The 20,046-nt window shown below is 29.7% G+C and overlaps 1 protein-coding gene and 1 pseudogene across 3 annotated transcripts in view; one reads left to right on the forward strand and one right to left on the reverse strand.

The window, feature by feature from the left end:
* Window positions 1-20,046, reverse strand: part of LOC107172920 (band 4.1-like protein 4) — a 169,397-nt gene that overhangs the window by 110,108 nt on the left and 39,243 nt on the right. The gene's annotated exons all lie outside the window — the stretch shown is intronic.
* Window positions 1-20,046, forward strand: part of LOC149056773 (uncharacterized) — a 32,997-nt pseudogene that overhangs the window by 1,990 nt on the left and 10,961 nt on the right.

Here is a 20,046-nt window from a genome sequence, read left to right on the forward strand (position 1 = left end):
TCAAATGTAAACGTTCTGAGGTCGGGGCGAGCCTAAAAACGTACATGATAATATTATGCGCTTTAAACAATGTTATTATAATAGGCGCAGTGGTCCGACTAATTAAAATAACTATATGATTGTAAATCGGATATCACAATAGAAATAACCAATTCCGACCGGGGTCTAAGATCTTTAAACGTATTATTCGAAATCGAAAATGCCGGAGGACAACTTCGTGACTTCCCGAGCCCCACCAGCCGCCGTCCCGCACCTACACTCTTATCCCTTCAAACTAAATAACACAGAACATGGTGTAAGTTTGTACGATGTCAAAGCGTATATACCACGCGTTTGAGGAAGGGGAAGAAGCCTTTAATTCCGAGCTGTACGTTGTGTCGAGGGATTTGCACATTGGCGGCTGTGGATTAACGCGGTCAGGTAAATGTGTAACTTCTCATCACCACCACGCCACCATTCGCGTATATTAAGAAGAATTCTCGACGGTCACCGGACTTGGTTACGTTAAACGCGAACGCGGTATACAGAGCGATCAAAATAAATTATATAACACCACGTGAGATCATAAAAAACATCGCTTACCTCACATTACATGTATATTTATTAAACCAAATAACTAATTATTATAGTAATAAAATATAATATAATAATAAAATATAATATAATAATAAATAACGTCTGTAGATAGTATAAAACTCAAACGTATCGCATCGGTGACAATATGATCAGTCCATGTAGTTGAAATTTAAAATAATAAGTATATTATTATATATCGCTTATATAGAATGAAATATTCAATAAAAATGACAAAATATAATATTAAACGTGTAAAAAAAACCAATAGACTGAAAATAGTGACGAGATCTTAACTTATAATGAGCCATACGAGATTTGATCAATGCCAATAACAATACTAGATATAGATTATTTTGTATGAATTAAAATAGTAACAAATAAAAAACAATATGTTTATTGTATGACTTTAATAAAAAAAACAATAATAAAGCAGGACGGTATAAGAATGCGACGAAAGAAACTAACACAGTATGAGTCATTTCTTCGATAAAGATTAAAAAATAACCCATGTTAATACGTATGTTATACGTATAGTGGAAAAACGTAAAAAATAAATATATATTAATTTTATGATAAAATATGACCGTTAACAAAGGAAAAAAATAACAAATTACTATCAATATATGAGACGAAGCGTAAAAAATTATAATTGTAAAATCAAATATAATATCAGAACTTTTGAAATAGTGTTACAAGACGGCGCTCACCACTCAAGCCGTCAAGCCATGTAAAAATAAAAATATATATTTGATTATACTTATTGTAAATAGGTTTCCATTTTTCTCAGTAAAAAAAATTAAAAATATCAAGACCTATTTCATGTCAATCTATGTATAATACCACTACCTATATAGCAGCAGAATAGAACGTATTATAAGACTACTATATCACCGCGGTATATGCACGAGTGAACTGCAAAATAATCTAGAACTGTGTTTCACCCACTCTGTATACACATAAGCCTCAGGCCGTATTAATTTTGGCGATGTCAACCGAACGTTCAAAAGTACTACCAAACATGCCACTAGCACGCCCACATTCACTACCTATATATTGCATACAGTTATACGTTCGCGGCAGAACGTACCCGTACGCGGGTATTGCATCGGCCGCCTCCCCTTACGAAGAATGTATTTTTAGTCGCTGCTTTTGGACGCGATGGTATAGTGCGGGGTAGGCGTATTTTTGGAGGACCGAAAGTTCGGAGACAATTAAAACTAAATGTTACGCTCTTAATTATAAAGGCTGAGTTACATTTGCAGCCACTGCCCCTCCACCACCTCCGGCTGCACCATTCTAATTACTATACGGCTTGTAATTTCAATCGTGTTTACCCACCACTCTCCTCATCTCTGCCCAATACCTACTTACTATTTACCTGCCAACCAACTTAGCTATGGTGCAGTGATGATCGAGACCGCCACCAATAAGACGTCTGTGCACGTTTCACGAATTAACTACAGATTTCCACTCAAGATCCTTTTGGATAAATAATGCTGTATTCATAGCAATTAAATTCACAAATCTAGAGGGTTGAAAAAATAAATAATCCTCGTAATAAACTTGCCTACGTTGAATGTTTAAAGAAAAGTCCTACTTAAAACTTTTATTCCGTGCACGGTCCAACGATATACCTATACCTATACATTAAGTTTTTTAATCGCTGCGACGTCGCGCGTGTATACAATGTATAATAATATAGTTGAGCTAGATTTATAATAAAAAGCTAAAATTAAAAAAAATATAGTTGTGCGATTTCCAAGCGTGTCAATTATAATATTATTCACGTCGTAATTTAAATTCAAGTTCAAACTTTTTTATTTAATTTATCACTATAGTACTTAAATACAGTGCAGAGTGTTCTTTAACTTTAAAATAATATACGTGTTATGTAAACATCTATAGGCGTATATAGGTTACCTATTACCTATACAGGCTAAATACATACGTATAAGCATATATATATGATATATTTTTTATGATTTTATCATTCTTAAAGTTATTCGTATTTACAAAGGTAAATAATATAGTTTTTCATAAAGAACGCAGTTTTTAATTTTGTTATAAATCATTTAATATTATAATAAATACATTATTAATGATACATATATTGTTTCACTATTAGTTGATGTTTAAGTGTGAAACGTGATATCGTGCATAATATGACCCTCTCTAGAGTCGTTAACAACAGCAAAACATCGAAAAACGAACTTTGGGCTCGTTTGCGCCCAGGAGTTTAAATGTTCGAAATCGATCCTGCATGTCTCTTAGTATTTACTAACCAGACTCACTATTGTTCATGCGCTCATCGCTTCACGATGTTTGAGGATCGTGCTAAGTTAGTTTCCTAGTAGTTACAGGCTTACAGCAACACACTCACCATGTATATAATGGATTTTAACTTTTAATAAACAAAACATGTTGCTCGTACCTCGATTGTATACCACTCCATGACGACAAATAAACAAAATACACAATTTAATAATTATTCACTAAAATTCTAAACAACCACAAATAACAGAAATTATAATAACAGTGCCACCAAATTACAAAGTAACAAATTAGTCAAGATTTCGAAAACTGCGTACTTTATGAAACACCCTATATGTTTTAAAAATTTTGACAACATTTACATAAATATCAGTTAAAATTTTTCGAACTTAGCATGGAATTCTGTTGTTTCTATATAATACTTGAAAATGATAATATATATTATTAAGACATTAATATAATTGTTATTTTATAATTTTGGAAAAAACATCTCCGTCTAAAATCTTGTTCATCAAATAAGCATTTTAAACACGTTAATTAACGTTTGCATATCTTGAAGACTAACTAAAGGTTATGATTTCCCAAGAGTCATTCGTTTGAACACGCAATCACTACACTACCTCTATTACAGTTCACATGAACCTCCTGCTCACAAAAGGTAAGCCATGATCAAAAACCCATAAAAAGATATATAGCACGCAACTTTTGATTACATAAACATACCAACCTACTTTATTTTATTAGATTAAAAACATGGTAAATGATTAATATATTTAGAAAATGAAAATAAAAATCCTGTTGTACGATTATTTAAAAGTTTAAAAACTTGTCGTTACAATTCGTAATTCGTTCACAAGCCATTTGAACAAAACATTATGTGTTTTTTCTATTTTTATTACCTCTCACTATAGAGATTTGTCTATTTAATAAAACTTTGGATGTATTTTTATTGCCAGAAAGTATTTGGGTTGCAAAATTATCGTTTACATTGAAAATATCAACAAAACTCAACTGTACGGCTACACATCTGATGCAATGCAATCACAAGTTACTACATTATAATTTCCAGGACGTTGTTTTTAAAATGAAACAATATCAATGTTTATTACACAAAACATAGGAATACTTTTCAAGAATAGATAAACAACATGACATTGGTCATAGAATGACAATTAAGCAATACGTTTAGTTTTAATTTCATGTTTTAAAATACCTATGCAGTCGGAAAAATATTAAAAACAAACCCTGTAGTTTATAAATATATTAAATAAACAAGTAGCAACCAGTAAGTAAACAACAATAAACAAAATGTAAAGGTATTTTTTCCGTATGTTTGTGTAAAACTTATTTAAAATGTATACATCACTTTATAATATTGCACCATAGAACTGACAAAGAGAGAATTTAACTCAGTAATATTATAATAGAAAATTCGAATTCAAAGATCAAAATTAAGGAATTATTTTTAAAGCACGTTGGTTATCTTTTTAAAATCGGAAGAGTATTATAGTTAATTCTAAAGAGTTCTAAAATAACTTTAAAAACTAATTTGGCTCTTTGTTTATTTGTTTGTGAAATTGTGAGAAATATTTATGTTGGAATAAGGTCCTCTTATCTCGTAAACTCCTTTTCATTCAGTTGATTAATTTTTGAGTATTTAAAAATATGTTTAAAACTTTTTTTAATGGTAGAATTATTAATTAAAATATTAATCCAGGTCGGTGTACTTTAAATAGACTTAAAAAGTTAAAAGAAACGTATAATTATACACTTATTTTATTTTAAATAAAATTTCTAATAAAAACTAAAAATAATTACACATTTGGAATAAAAAAAACACTGAATATGATCATTGTTGAAACATTGTAAACGAAAAACAATACCTGTCCGTTTAATCTAAACTATAATTATGTGCTACAATATCGTAGTCCAGTCGTCAATAAGCTTCCTAGATCAAACTTCAAATAAATTAGGTAATTTACATGCGCACACATCCGGTTTGTTTTAAGACAATATTGTGTTTATTGGCCCGATAAAAAAAAAATCGTTAAAATAATAGTCTTTTGTTGATTTAAAAAGAAAAAAAATATGTATGACTTGTCAGTTCGTATAACATGACATATGTGAAAATTAAATAAGAAGTGCTGACGCTATTACATAATAATAAAGATATGATTAAAAAAACGAGCGAGCCGGAGTTAATCGAACAGAAACTTATGACTGTAGTGTAAATGTCGCACACGTGAATAGAACAACAATAAAAACAAAGACGTTTTTCTTACAAAACGCAATAAATTGCCGAAATACATAATACAAAAAGTTACGATAAAAAATAAAAAATAAAATAATAACGATTATGTATTAATATCATAATATTTTTGTTATTATTGAAATCGTCATGGACTGACATGCGTCATTCAACATTTCCAATGAGTTGAAATTTGAATGTCCAATATATATTTATTTATTTTTCTTCCCTTTAACTATTATCACAAACGACCAACTAACCAACAGATTTTCAAAACAACGCGTGGTAAAGTTGAATAATAATAATAAATAAATAAATACTATTCCCATTAACATATACAATGCGCACGAAATTATAATATGATGTTCATAATGTTTACATGAATATTACAATGTGATACGAGGGAGAAAAAACATTAACGCATAATGAATACCTCCGCGCATACCATTAATAATAATATTAACAACAATAATCATAATATTCCTAACTACTCGCACGAAACTCCGAAAATGTGCACACTTATCCGCTGCGTTTATCCTATACGTATAATAACATAATATTATATTATTATACAGCACGTACCACAAACCTGCAACGGTGGAATAATAATCGCGTGGGATCGGCAATACGACTGTGATGGCGTACCCTGAATGAGATATATTATCTGACCGTCGAACAAATCGTAAATAAACTGATTACTCAACCACTGCCGCCGCCGCTGCACAGACGTAGTAGATATTCGTTTATATCACGAATATCGTAGGTTGGCATATCATCTCATTAGCCGCAAGAGTAACGCGGGTTGTGTGGTATGTATTCGAAATAATGTTATTATTTTCCCTCATCTGATGATGACCGTCCGAAAGTTACCCGAAATCTCGATTTAAAAAAAAAAAATTACAGAAGACCGCAACGGCGCAACTTCTAAATAATATTGATATTTCCAAAGAATTTTATGACGATGAAACCGACGAATAAAAAAATGGACATAAATACACTAACTGAATTATTTACGTAAATAATATTTTCACCATCGCTTCAGTGCATCGGATATATTTGCTTCAGTAGTCGAATTTTTATAATTTTAGGAATTCAATGCGAATGCATTTTGTTTCATAAAATCGTTAAGAGGGTTATACAAAATATAATAATATTGGGCCGGTCATCGTGAATAATTAATGATGTCAGTTTTTTTCCACACCGACAATAATCATAGGTATATATTATAATATATGGCACGGGTTAATTATAGGTGTCTAACTGCATTACTCGGTGTTATTATGAAGTATGGTTTAAACGATTTAACGTGCGATATATGCCCACATGGGTATATTATATAAGTTTATACCATAATATACCTAACGATGAAAATCTATATTATAATATTATTATTATGTATGAGGTATACGCGTCGACATGACGGAATTCAAGTATAAACCGTACATGGAATAATATTTTAACAAACGTATACGAAACGCAAATAATTATATTGGGGTTAGCAAAATGGAAATACGAATTTCTGAAGGTGGCTATAAGGAGCTTCTACATTCTAATGGCTCGTCCGCCCGCCTACATAAGTATGTACGTATACGAGATTTCAAAACGTAAATATTACCACGTACGTGGGCATCGTTTAATGCCCAACAGTGGTGTTTTGATATACCTACCATGCCACGTTAAATAATATTATATCACTGTGAATGTTATACGTTAAACTCAATTAAAATGAAAAACTAAAATTGTATTTCGTATACATGGTACATGTATACCGTAGTTGGTACGTCAATATGTCATATATTATTTTATTACCCAGTAATTTTTCAAATCAGGTAATTCACGTATTTACACTACAGTAATGATATAATTTATAAGATATTATCCATAAGTAAATAAAAATGTATCTGCAGGGAACTCGCTTCGTACTAAAATTATATCCACGATTGATTTATATGGTGTAAGTATTTTATAAATGCAATGAAATTTGTTTTGAAAAAATAAAATTATAATACTTCAAAAGAAATATGATATAAACAAATAAATTCATTACAATTATTTTAATTAATTCGTGTATTAATAACCACTACGGACACTACGGTACAATTATACATGTTATATCATGTAAAATGTATAATGTATAATAATAAATTGCATAATACATTAGAACGATAATAAAATATCAATTAACTCATGAAAATTAACTTTAAATATGATCACGCACATGGGTGCCCATTGGGGGGGGGAAGACTATTGACACTTGCCGCCCCTGGACCAAAATTAATATGGATCAACTGTACCTATATATTATATATATGACAATACAAATACAACATACATATTTACATTCTATGTGAAAATAACATTAAATCTTTACTATCTTACATTTGAGATTTTTTTTATTTTGAACCTTCTTAACATTTTACGTATGGGCGCCCATGAACACGCATATAAATTATTGCAATTTCTTATGTATACAATACTACTAGTCAAAACTAACCATCCATATTCTTTTTATTTACATCTTAAATCCTACTTGAGCTTCCATAAACCATAAACACTTAATACTACCGTATACCGCAGATGAATGTTCGGAGCACACAGTATTGCTATATTCAAATATAAATTATATAAAATGGATTTACGACATTCCTTGCTCTCTTTGTTTTCTAAATTATACTAGTAAAAATACAATAAATAATGGAAACAAATTCACCACAATGCACATTCTTACAAAAAAAAAAAACCAAGTAATATACTTATCAGCTAACATTAACAATAGATACCTGCTACATATATTATATTTCAAAATACAACACACAACACAAGAATAGACATTAGTACATTACTCGTATATACGTACCATGTGAAATATTTTGTGTCTACTTTATTTCTCGACACTTACATACAAGCTTCGAGAACAATTCATAAATTATCTATGAATACATAATAACGTTTGAATGAACAATATCATATTTTATATTATTCATTGATAATTCATATTCTAACTTTTAAATAATTAATGCGTCAATTGATTTCTATTGTTTAAGGTATATTATCGCAATGTTAAATATAGCATCTATTATTATTATGCTATAAATAATAATATTATATACGAAATGATACATTTAGTGGTAAGACATTTTTTATTTAAAAAATCACTAAGAGTTTTGAAAATATTTCTTTTGCAATATTTTTAGTCGTTACAAAAAGGAAAAAAGTTCTTTATTGCTATCATTTTTTAAGTTTTTACTTTTTTTAATTTCATATTCTTAAGCAGAATGTTATTCAGAGGATTTCTATCTTAAAAAATAATATTTTGATTTTGAGTAACTACCAAATATTTTCAAAAAAGTTAATATTTTTTGAAACAATGAATGTTTTGCGATTACTCGGTACGTTTTGCGTAATATAAATCGACAAAGCTAAGGTGTGTAAATATTTGGTTTTTGCGTATTTATAATATACTTTTAAGCCCCAATCAGATTATTTTTTCCATGACCAAGAGGTGCAATTTCTAAACAACTGAAATATAAGTATACTTGTACACACAACACATGGTGTATTTCACCTGCACAGTATCCGTCCATATAACTATCTCGTTTATTGGTACTCCTACAGCAGACACGTTCGGGCACGCAATTCGAACGAATTGTGACAAATTTTCTACTAATTCGTGCGGATATAATAATATATATATACATATAATATATTATACGCACACGCCCTTCGCGTCATACCACCTATATATAGCCGGGAGATATATTACGTTGCCCAGACAGCGTTAGTGCGCGTTTCCGACCAAACGGGGTGAATTGAATTTGTCGACGCGCTACAGAAATTGCTTTCATATTGATAATAATAATAATAATATATAGCACCTAGGTACACGCGTACGTAATAAATAGTAATATTTTATAAAACGTGAATTTACTTTTGTATATTGCAGTTAAATAAATAGATAAATATTATAAGTCCATATGGTATACGTATCATTGAAATGTATTTATTTAAAGACATAATATTACGGTGACGGGGTACATTAAACCCGAATTCTTACGAGACACCTTATACAGTGACGATATTTTTGCTTATTTTTTCCTATGCTCTCTGCTGTGATGGAACCGAAGCGAAAACAAATTGTTTTCTCAGCCTACGACATTTCCCACCGGCAAAACTGTGGGAGTGGATGGTTCGGAAGATGAACAGGGGTTGTTGAACGTTGGGAATTGGATTACATTCGTGGATCGGAGAGGGTGTCGCGCCGCGTTGAATGTCAATTGCGAAAACAAGAACGTCCGACAGATCCGAAGAGGCCCATTATTCATTTTTCTCGCAGTATTTTCATTTTAAATCGTACAATATACACCTACATCGAAGTTTCGACGTTTGATAATACTATACTGACGTCTTCATTTATGTGTTTAATGTATATTTAAAATTCGATAGAGCATAAATAAATGGCTTTTATATTTTTATTTTCCACAATTTTTTTTTCATTTCGTTAACGTTAAAATCAATGATTAAACACTTGAACCCTGAAACTAATAATACTACCAGATACCAAAGTACGTACACAAGCGTATTTATAAGTTCTCCTTTTTAAGATGAACTTAACAGTTAGAAATAAGTTCTTGCACTACATAATACAAAAAGGAAAACGTGTTTAATATAGCGTTGTAGGTAGGTATATGTTTTTACACGATAATTACATATTTATTAATTAGTTTTACTGTTCTACAAATATTCTTAGTTTCGAGAAAATGTTCATCGTAATTCGTAATACTATGAGATTATATTATAATAGTCGTATAGCGAACTAAATTAGTTAGATAAATTAGTCCTAATCATATTTTTAAATATTTATCGATTACTCAATATTGTATTTCTGGAACATTACAGCTAAAAAAAAATACCAAACTCATAGTAACTTTATAAACCAAACAATACTAAAACACCAAACTAGATACCAAACATAATGCTATAAAAAAATAATGAATTTACATATATAAATCGAATCCATCAGTTCAGATAAAATAAAATATTTCTATATAGTATGGATGATAATGATAGAAATTTAAGTACATGTAATATTATGATAATATCTTAGTGAATTGATTAAATTTTTGAAAATTTACTGACAAAAATATTATTATAATAAGTAATAAGTATTTGGAGATACAATTAATGTTATATAGGTATTTAACAATGTTGTGTAAATAATAATATTATTAAGGCCAAAATCCTATATCAACAATAGAATGATTATAAAACACACATAATATTAATTATATATTATAATCTTTTTTTTTTGGTTTTCCAAAAATAAGATAAAATATGAATAAAATCATAAATAGTAAATAATTTCGTACCGAAATAAATATTTAGATGGTTTTTTGTTAAAAAAAAAATAAGTCATAATTTCAAAAAATAAAACATGAATTTCCCACGTTTATGAACAGTACACAAGTTTCCTGGTTTGTTTTTTGCTGTTGTTATTGTTGTTGTTATTAAATTACATTTCAGCGCGTATATGAAATATTAAAAAAATTTTGTTCTGCAGAAACTTGTAATAAATATGTCAGTTTAAAGGTTTAACAAAAGAAGAAATAAACAACACCTAATGGTTTTTTGTATAACAGTAACTTCGCCCAATATGTCAAGTTAAAAAATGTCATTCTCACAGGGACTACGCCCAGACCTTATGCAGCCAATTAAGCCATTAAATCCAACTAATGGACAGATTAACGTGCAGTACAGTGGTAGTATACCTACATCTACAGCCTCGGGTCTGTCGTGGACGTATCGATAACCACTCTTTGTACATTTTTCATCGACAAATTTGCCATTTGCACACATCCCAAGGGCGCCGTGGTTTGCTATCCAACATGCCCGAATCGTTCTTAACAGGCTTTGTCGGGATAATGAACTCTGGTGAGTTCCGTGAACAAAATATCAATCGTTCCCGAGAGTAAAATGTTATCGTATACTGCACATGGTGCATTTGATACGATCGTTTACTCGTGTAATGACCTAATTTTATATTAAACTACATGATAGTACAATTTAATATGCGATAATCGATTTTTTTATAGTTATTATTATTATTATTATTATTATTATTATTATTAACTAGGTAGTATAGGTACCCCTTATGAGTGTCTAACTTGTCACTGTATAAATATTTAACTATTTTTGAACTACTTCAACAGGGCTTGTAGTAATTAAAAATAATTTATGATCATAAGAATTGTTTTACCTACCTATATCAATAGGTCTACCTATCTACCTAGATCAAAGTAAAATAAAATAATATAGATATTGAATTGATTTTTTTTATAATTATTTATAAATAATATAAAATATATACCTCTTTACTAAATAAAATAAAATTTATATTTATATTTTAAATAGTGTGCTTTTTGTTAGATACAATAGTCGGTATTTTTCAACCAATAGAATAACCACGTGACTTTAGAGTAATTTCTTAGTTGGAATTTTTTGCACGGTTGCTCAATTATACGGGCAGGGACTATTTAGACGTGGCACAGCATCCAAATAACACCATTAAAAACGTATAATTATTATTGCTAGACGGAGAGAAGATGCAACTTTTAGCTGTGTTTTGTTTTTTCCTTCCCCCAGAAATTATATGCTCCTTAATTACGACTCCTTGTTTCGAGCTTATATATATATATTATATACCTTGTGAAGGTGACTTGGGAAAGAAAAAAACATAGATTTTTTATATCGCACACTATTCCTAGTACATTTTTTCCCTTTCAAGTAGATTCCTCTACCACGCTTCCACCGAAAAAAGTCATACAATTATATATACAGGGTAATTCAGTTATCATGCTTACCTCCATTTTTGCATGTAACAATATGTTTATTTAGACACTGATTTTTAGAATTATTAAATACGCTTAGGTACAAACTATAATTTTCAAATTGAGATTTTTTGTACTATGGTGATACAGAATAAATAATTTAAGGCAAAAAAGGAAGGTTCTCATTTGAAAAACATAATGCATAATATAGTTTATAAGTAGGTCGTATGTATAAAAATTATTAAAAACAAAATTTTGGATACTTTGTTTTTGATGCAGAAAAAGGGGATCCACTTACTCCATGAATCACCCTGTACACAGAAAAATATAAAACAACGGTTGTAATGTTATTATTATCATCATCATTATATTCTACGCGCGTAGTGTTAAATAGTTTTCTCTGTTATACATCATAAGATACGGCCAGACGAGAAAATGAAACATGGCTAGCAGTAGGTACTCATCCGTGTCTAAAAGGGATGGTGTAAAAATGAAGATGAAAAAATACATAGTAATAATACAAACGTGAGTTGATAACGGATCCGTTTTTGCGGTTAATTTGCACAAAATTCGCTGCGGTGCCGATGGTTGTTTGTTGCTTAACGTTTTTCCACTACACACTTCATCCTACCTATATATCGTGTAAATAGCCATCGTGTGCGGTACAGCCACCAAGCCACTCGTAATGATAAGCGGGTACACGGATAATTTAGCCGACGAAATAAAAAGATACGGGAAATTTCAAGAATAACGTTCTTTTTCTGGTTTTATCGTGAAAACCCGTTTTCATATTTAAAAAAATAAAACCCGAGCGTATGAAATATTGAGCAAGTCTATAAAAATAAATTGTAAACGTGCGTGGTATATTATAGCACTGTGTTTAGCAAACAAAATCAGAGAATATACATACAAATGATAATTTTATTCTTTACAACGCGAAATATCTTAGGTAATTTAACTACTATTATTGTCAGTAGGACATATATATATACATATATTTATTACTGTTATGATTATTGTCACGATAGCGTTTGTTGAAAAATTGTTGCGAGGTGTTTACAAACGCTGCGAGTAGTGTAATTTATTTAAATTAGTTTCCAAAATAACTTTCAACAATCATCAATTCTAGTTTATCGGTTTTAATGGGCTAATATAGGAGAAGTGTAAGAAGAAAAAATAATTTATCTAAATATATATCCATAATGCAATTACACCAAATAAAGTATATGAATAATAGCGTTCTAACAAACTTAGTACGTTCAACGCTACGCGTGTCGGGCTATCTAATTTGACAGCATTATTCAAATAAGATTTACGAGCATTGGATACTTTTACTATTTTACTGGTCATTTACATTTGCATACTGCAGTTATTTGTCAGTTAGAATTAGTGAACAGTCGAATCGAATATTAAGACATCTACATTTATTGTGCAGCAAAATTGTATGTCGTAGCTTTCTATATAGTATAGCTATTCATATTTTTATATAATATAGAAAAAATATCTAAGCCCTATTATATTATTAAAGTTAGTGATTTAAAACTGACCATATATATCATTATAAAACATAATAATAGTCAACAAGAATATACATTCTCAAGTTTTTGTATGCATATAATCATACAACATTAAAATATAAAAATCAATTTGCCTTACATCATATTAAAATTTTAAAATTTTATTTGCCAACAGTTATTTTTAAAATACTACAAATATTTATAAGTATATAATTGTATAAAACTCAAAGCTAATGGCCTATGCTGCCGAAACTGTAACGTTCAATAAAAAAAAAAAAAAAAAAATACTACGTCAAAATCTTCTGAACAAAATATCATAAAATAATCATGTTTAATTAGTAAAACTTAATATAGTGTTCTTGATTAATCTATAACGTACACCGAGTTATTTCATTAGTTTATATTGTACAAGTTTCTGGCTTCTATAAACTAAAAACTACCCCAAAAAACTAGCATAAAGTAATTTAAAAAGGAATTAATAATGTATTAAGTGTACAACATAATGGTGATATATAACTAAAATATTGGGGGAAAAATCATCTCGAGTACGGAGTGATACAAAAATCAACTATTAAATGACGCCATATATGTACGAGAAATAAACACACATTTGACTGCAGACAAATCATCGTAAAGTATTCAAAACAAAACTCAACAAGCCTGCGATCAACACATGATGCTTTCTGTCGCATATATTATTTTAAACCTGATTTTTTTCCTATTTTTTTTTTATCATCGGTATCGCGCACTGGCTGGCGTACGTGTAAACTTGTAACGATAACCAACCCTTTATCGTACCTAATAATATTATATTATTAATAGCCGGTAAATATTGCAATAGGTGACTGTCAAAGGGTTGTAGAACATAATATTATACACTGAACAAACAATAAAATATGTAAGTACAATACTATCGTGTTGAATTCGATAAAATCGAGTTTTGTTTACTATATAATCAAACAGTTATTACTAGACGGTCGGTGCCAGAGCGAAAGAGAAGAAATTATAGTATAATTATAATATAACTACTCGATTGGGAAATTTATTATTATCAGACTGACGCACACGTGTCCTACTTATAATATCCCGCGATTCATGTAAATATATATAATATGGGGTGATCCGTTCAATGTATAGGACAATCGAATTTGGTACCAACATCGTCCACAAACTTTGGAAGCTCTGAAGGAGGTAATAATCCAGGAAATTGCTGCTATCCCGCCCGAAATGACCCGTAGAGTCATAGAAAATTACCGTGAAAGACTCAATCAGTGTATCGAGAATGAGGGCCGCCACTTAAGTGATATAATTTAAAAAAAAAAAATTAATATAAAATGACATTATATGTACAATTTATAAATAAATTTTTTTTTTATATTTTACTTGGGGTGGTTTTTATTAGTTTCCTTAATCAGGGAGTTCTTTTTGCCGCACCCTGTATATATATATATATATATATATATTTATAAAAAAATTAATTTTTAACGTTTTAAAATTATGGAAAATAAATATTTCAAAAAACGTTGATAGTTATTGAAAAAATGAGTTTTTATTGCGATGGTTAACAGATCGGTGTAGGTACGCGTATAATGCAGGCGTAGTACACATTGACAAAGCGTATTGCTGGGGTTAACCACGCGCTCCCGTTAATATCTGTGCTCGTCAAAATAACCGACGACTACAACTATTATATACACCAAGCCATACACTGCTGCGGGGATGTGTTTTTCGTGGGAGGGGGAGCTTTTGCCGGTGAAATCGCGTTCCACCTTGTCAGATCGTTATTCACACACGTGGTGCGGCGGAATCGTGTAAGCGAGTCTGCAAACGTCGACGGTTTCGCATGCGTCACGATCGCTAGAAATTCCACACGCGTATCAAGGGGTAGTGATGGGAGGATGAATCGTTTTTCAAAGTCGTCAAACCGTCGTCGCCCGCGCCATAGTTCATTTTTCTTCGGTCGAAAAATAATATAAAAATCAGAAACGACTGAAACGAGTACAATATAACAGTAAAAACGAAATACTCCATCCGTAGCCGGCTGCAGATGGCGATGAAGCTCATATAGAGGGACTGACGTGATTCGGATAAGTTTTCCACAGTACCGTACAAGTCATATACACAATAATAATATTATATTATGTATAAATATTAAAACAGCAAAGGATATGTACCTAGGTATATAATATAATATGTGAGTGTGTGAATTGTGAAAAGGCTCGTGTTACGAGTAAATATATGATATAGCATGTTTGTCGTCTTCTATATACCCCCTAACCCCCACTATCACCCTTAAAAATATTACGTGTATGTGTGTATTGCATCCCCCGCAAACAAAATTTCGTTTGACGTGCGATCCGATATCGTTTCGGATTATGTTCGTACATAATACATCGTCATAATATTCAAAAGTCGGGCCGCCGCTTGTACGTTTGAACCAAAAATAAAGCTACAACGACCTATGCCTCGCAACGTTAAAACGATTTGGTCTTGTACTGTTTGGCCAGTAAAACTAAAATAAAAAAGGACATTCAATACCCAACGTTGCACTTTTGGTGCGCCTTTTTACAAAATTGAAAATATTTTCACCCTCGTACGAGTCCGTGTCGCCACTGTATCGTCGCCACACCCGTGTAAATAATAACTATATGTCGTGTATTTTTTTTTTCGATAAAAACGACGAAAAATACTGTAATTTTCTACTCCCGCGATATTATTTACGAACAGTGCACTTACCGGCCGGCTTTCAGTAGTTCAATTACTTACTTAGGTAAACACGCATTTCTGTTTTTTTTTTAAATATGACATTTATTGTTTTTATCGTATTATTAGATATATTTATATATTATGTAAAATTATGTATATAGTTACGGACGCTTTCCGATTCTCACTATACTTTTATATATATTTATATATAGTTGATACTAAAGTAAATGTAAATAACCTTTTGCAAATAAGAGTTGACACACCCGTTCATAAATGTAATTAACTCGAAAGCATTTACTTAGGCCAAATATGAATGATATCCCAATGGACTATCAGACTATGATTATATTTTTGCTATACTATATTGCATTTGATTATGTAAATAAGTTAATTATTTCGTTTTGATAAATAACAAAATAATACAATTTAATTTTTCATTAATTTAATTGTGTAAAAGTAAAAATATTTTAGAACTCATCAAAATTACTTTGAACGATTTAAAATATTATTATACTCAATAATTATTTTCTTTTTTAAAAATAATAAATTTGAGTCTAATCATTAAATTTATCTAATCATTAGACAAATTAACTTTTAACGGAATAATATTATGACAATATATAGAAATCAAGATGTCATTTTACTTAAGTTAATAATATTACAATAAGTTTTAAATACATTTGTGATAACTCATTGAAAAAAATTTGTCATTTTATTTTGACACGTGGTTAATGCTTAATCGGAAATTATGGAAGTTTATACTATCAAACTTTTTTTATACCACCGTATAACTTTGATATAGCTTAGATGAATTGTAGTTTTATGCACCTAGGAAATCCGATTATATGATATAACTAAAATATAGTATGAAAAACATTTTGTTTATAGCGTACGTATATAATGTATATTTATTCAAAATCTAACTTAAAATATATATTGTAAGATATTACGTCGTGGGTGGAACTAGAGTGAAGATTTGTGTCAACTCGATGATTTTTTAAATAAAAATTGTGGAACTTATTCAAACCCGATTTATCTTCTTAGGCATATAGATATAAATATTATAGTTTTAGTGAAAAGTCCACAAAGAAGAAAATTTATCACAGTCGTACTTAATATATATACCTATATGTTCTCTTATTATAATCATGCACAGTGTTTGAATTGTTCAGAGAAATATATTTTTATCCGATGGCTTTTGATGTATGTAATGAATATTCACAATCAAGTTTATGGATATAGGTACGCAAGTACATTTCAACTCATGTGATACACTGATATGTAATATATGGTTTTCGATTTAAAGAGAATTCATTATGAATCATTAACGGAAGTTTTTCACCAGTACCTGACATATTATATACTGGTTTGAGTACTTCTAAAAAGCCATCAAGCTTTAGTGCATGTCAGAATCGTACACAAAGGAAACGATGTCGATCGTAATCATTTTGTCAACGGACCGCGTTCGCGCCTACAAAGGCGATAATTTGTATTGGTATATGTGTTTCGGTTTATTTAATCGTTTCAGAAATAGTGCCGCCGCCGTCGAGTGGACCTTTGAAAGCTGAACGAAACGACAAAAAAAATGAAATGAAACGAAACCGCAAATCAAAAGCCGAACTATTTGATTGAAAAAAAAATACTTTAAAACACACACGTTAAGAAGGGAAAAACTCAAGTATATATAACACGTTTGTGAGAAAAATATTGTTAATGCTCTCTGCAATCAGTTGCTTTGAGTCAGTCAACCGTTCATCAGATTAATATTATATACCTTAATGCGAAGCAAATGGAAAAACACTTCGTTTTTATGGAGTTCATACGTTTGATTAAACAAGCACATATTTTATTGTAATTTTCCAACGATATGTAACATTACTGTAAATGTATACCTACTTTATCTGAAACTAAAAATAATTATACGTACTTGGATAAAAAAAAACTCATCTACGATGGTAAAAATATAAATATAATTATTTTGAATTTCTAACGAATTTGTATAAAATATACTTAGGTATCTATTACCTACTATGACGAATAAACTGTAATATTATGTGTTAATTGAAATGTAGTATAATATTTATATTGTATATAATATATTAATATGTGTATATAGTAATTAATGATAATCATACCTATATCGAAAACCTTGAATATGCATTATTTGATAGTTATTCACTGCTATAGACATACACTTATAAAGAAGTTAATTTTTAGCTTATCGATTACTTGTAATAAATATGAGTCTTATTAATGAATAAATCAGAAATACCTACAAATACAGCTTAAAAACACTGCCACACTTTATTATAGAATATAGGTACTTAGGTAGTAGTACATTATTTAGGCACAAGTATTATTATTATTAACCGTCTAATCTATTCTTAGGCACTCATTACGGAGGTTAGTCGCTATCCCAAGGACACTGAACGTATTTAACCAATTATTAACTAGATTGTTCATCACAACTACAGTCACATTCATATTATTCTACTCAAAATTATAGCGTTGATGCTTATATAGGTACTGTGATTTTCTAATTCCTTTAAAAAAAAATGTAATCACTACGTTCTAGACAAGTCTTAGCGTTATTATATGTATATATATATATATATATATATATATATATATATATATACATATATAATATATTTTTTTTGTACATGCATTTAAAACTAAACATAAAAATTGCGTGTGACTACGTTCTTCATTGTAAACAAAATATTATAGCTACACAATGGCAATTTAATCTATTTTATTTAGTGATTGGTTTTAACGAAAAAATTATCTGACAACAAAGAATTTGAGAATAATTTTAAATAATCCGTCTAACGTACATAATTCAATATAATATTATACAATAGCCGCATCAAACATACATTTAATATATTATATTGAGGGGTCCATACAATATGGAGTTACCTATATAAACTTTTGGAATTAATAGTGATCACGTTTTATTTTTTCATAAAGTTTCGTAAAATGAATGATTTTAATCCTAAGTAATTTAATCCTGCTAGTTTACCTAATCAAAAATTATAAAATTTGGTGTAATTCCTCTTTAAGAACTGTTAGCTTTTACGTAGTTTATATAGGGTTCAACGGGTTTGAGCGGTATTTCCATATACTAGATCAAACTAAATATGATTTTACTCAGAGAAAATACTTCGAGAATTCCCAAGTATATGTGAAACAATATCTACGACAGCTGACAAACAACTCAATACAATTTTGAAACTAAACAACACAATTGTTAAATTTTTGTAAAATGTATCATTTAAAATTAGATGAACCAGTCTAATCTATGTTCAACTTTTTTATTCGCCTATTTGTTTTAGTAGAACTCGAAAACATGTAATAGATTAGTGTATTTTCGAATGAAATATTGATTATACAAAAAAATTTTTATTTATTTTTAATCCATATTAGTTTACTATATATTAAAATAATTTACGAAAATTAACAGTTTATTCTTGGCTACTGCAGCCAATTTTACTATGTTATATCAATTTCTGTAGCTATTATATGCGTAGTTGAAACTAATTTAAATAAATTAAATATCAAAAGATAATTTAATAAAGTTTGGAAAATTTACAGATATGATACGCATTGTGCATGAGTTTCGTTTCGCTTACTGCGAATTAAAAAGGGTGAAAGATGAATTACGGGTATTTTATCTTGAGAAAATTATATTTTATTTTATTTTCCCGCATACTTGTGTCGGTTCTATAAGCTAGTATTGAACTAATTAATATTAGTAACCACGCAAAGTAAAATACCCGTATATAGCAACTTAGAGTGTAGCTGTTATTAATTCCGACACGATATACTCACTACCCTAACCAACAAATTTATCTAAAAACCATCTTTCAACGGAACACACTGTATAACAACATATTATGTA

This window comes from Diuraphis noxia, unplaced genomic scaffold, assembly GCF_037042655.1.
Source record: "Diuraphis noxia isolate RWA-SAM2 unplaced genomic scaffold, SU_Dnox_SAM2 contig0003, whole genome shotgun sequence".
Taxonomy (NCBI): domain Eukaryota; kingdom Metazoa; phylum Arthropoda; class Insecta; order Hemiptera; family Aphididae; genus Diuraphis; species Diuraphis noxia.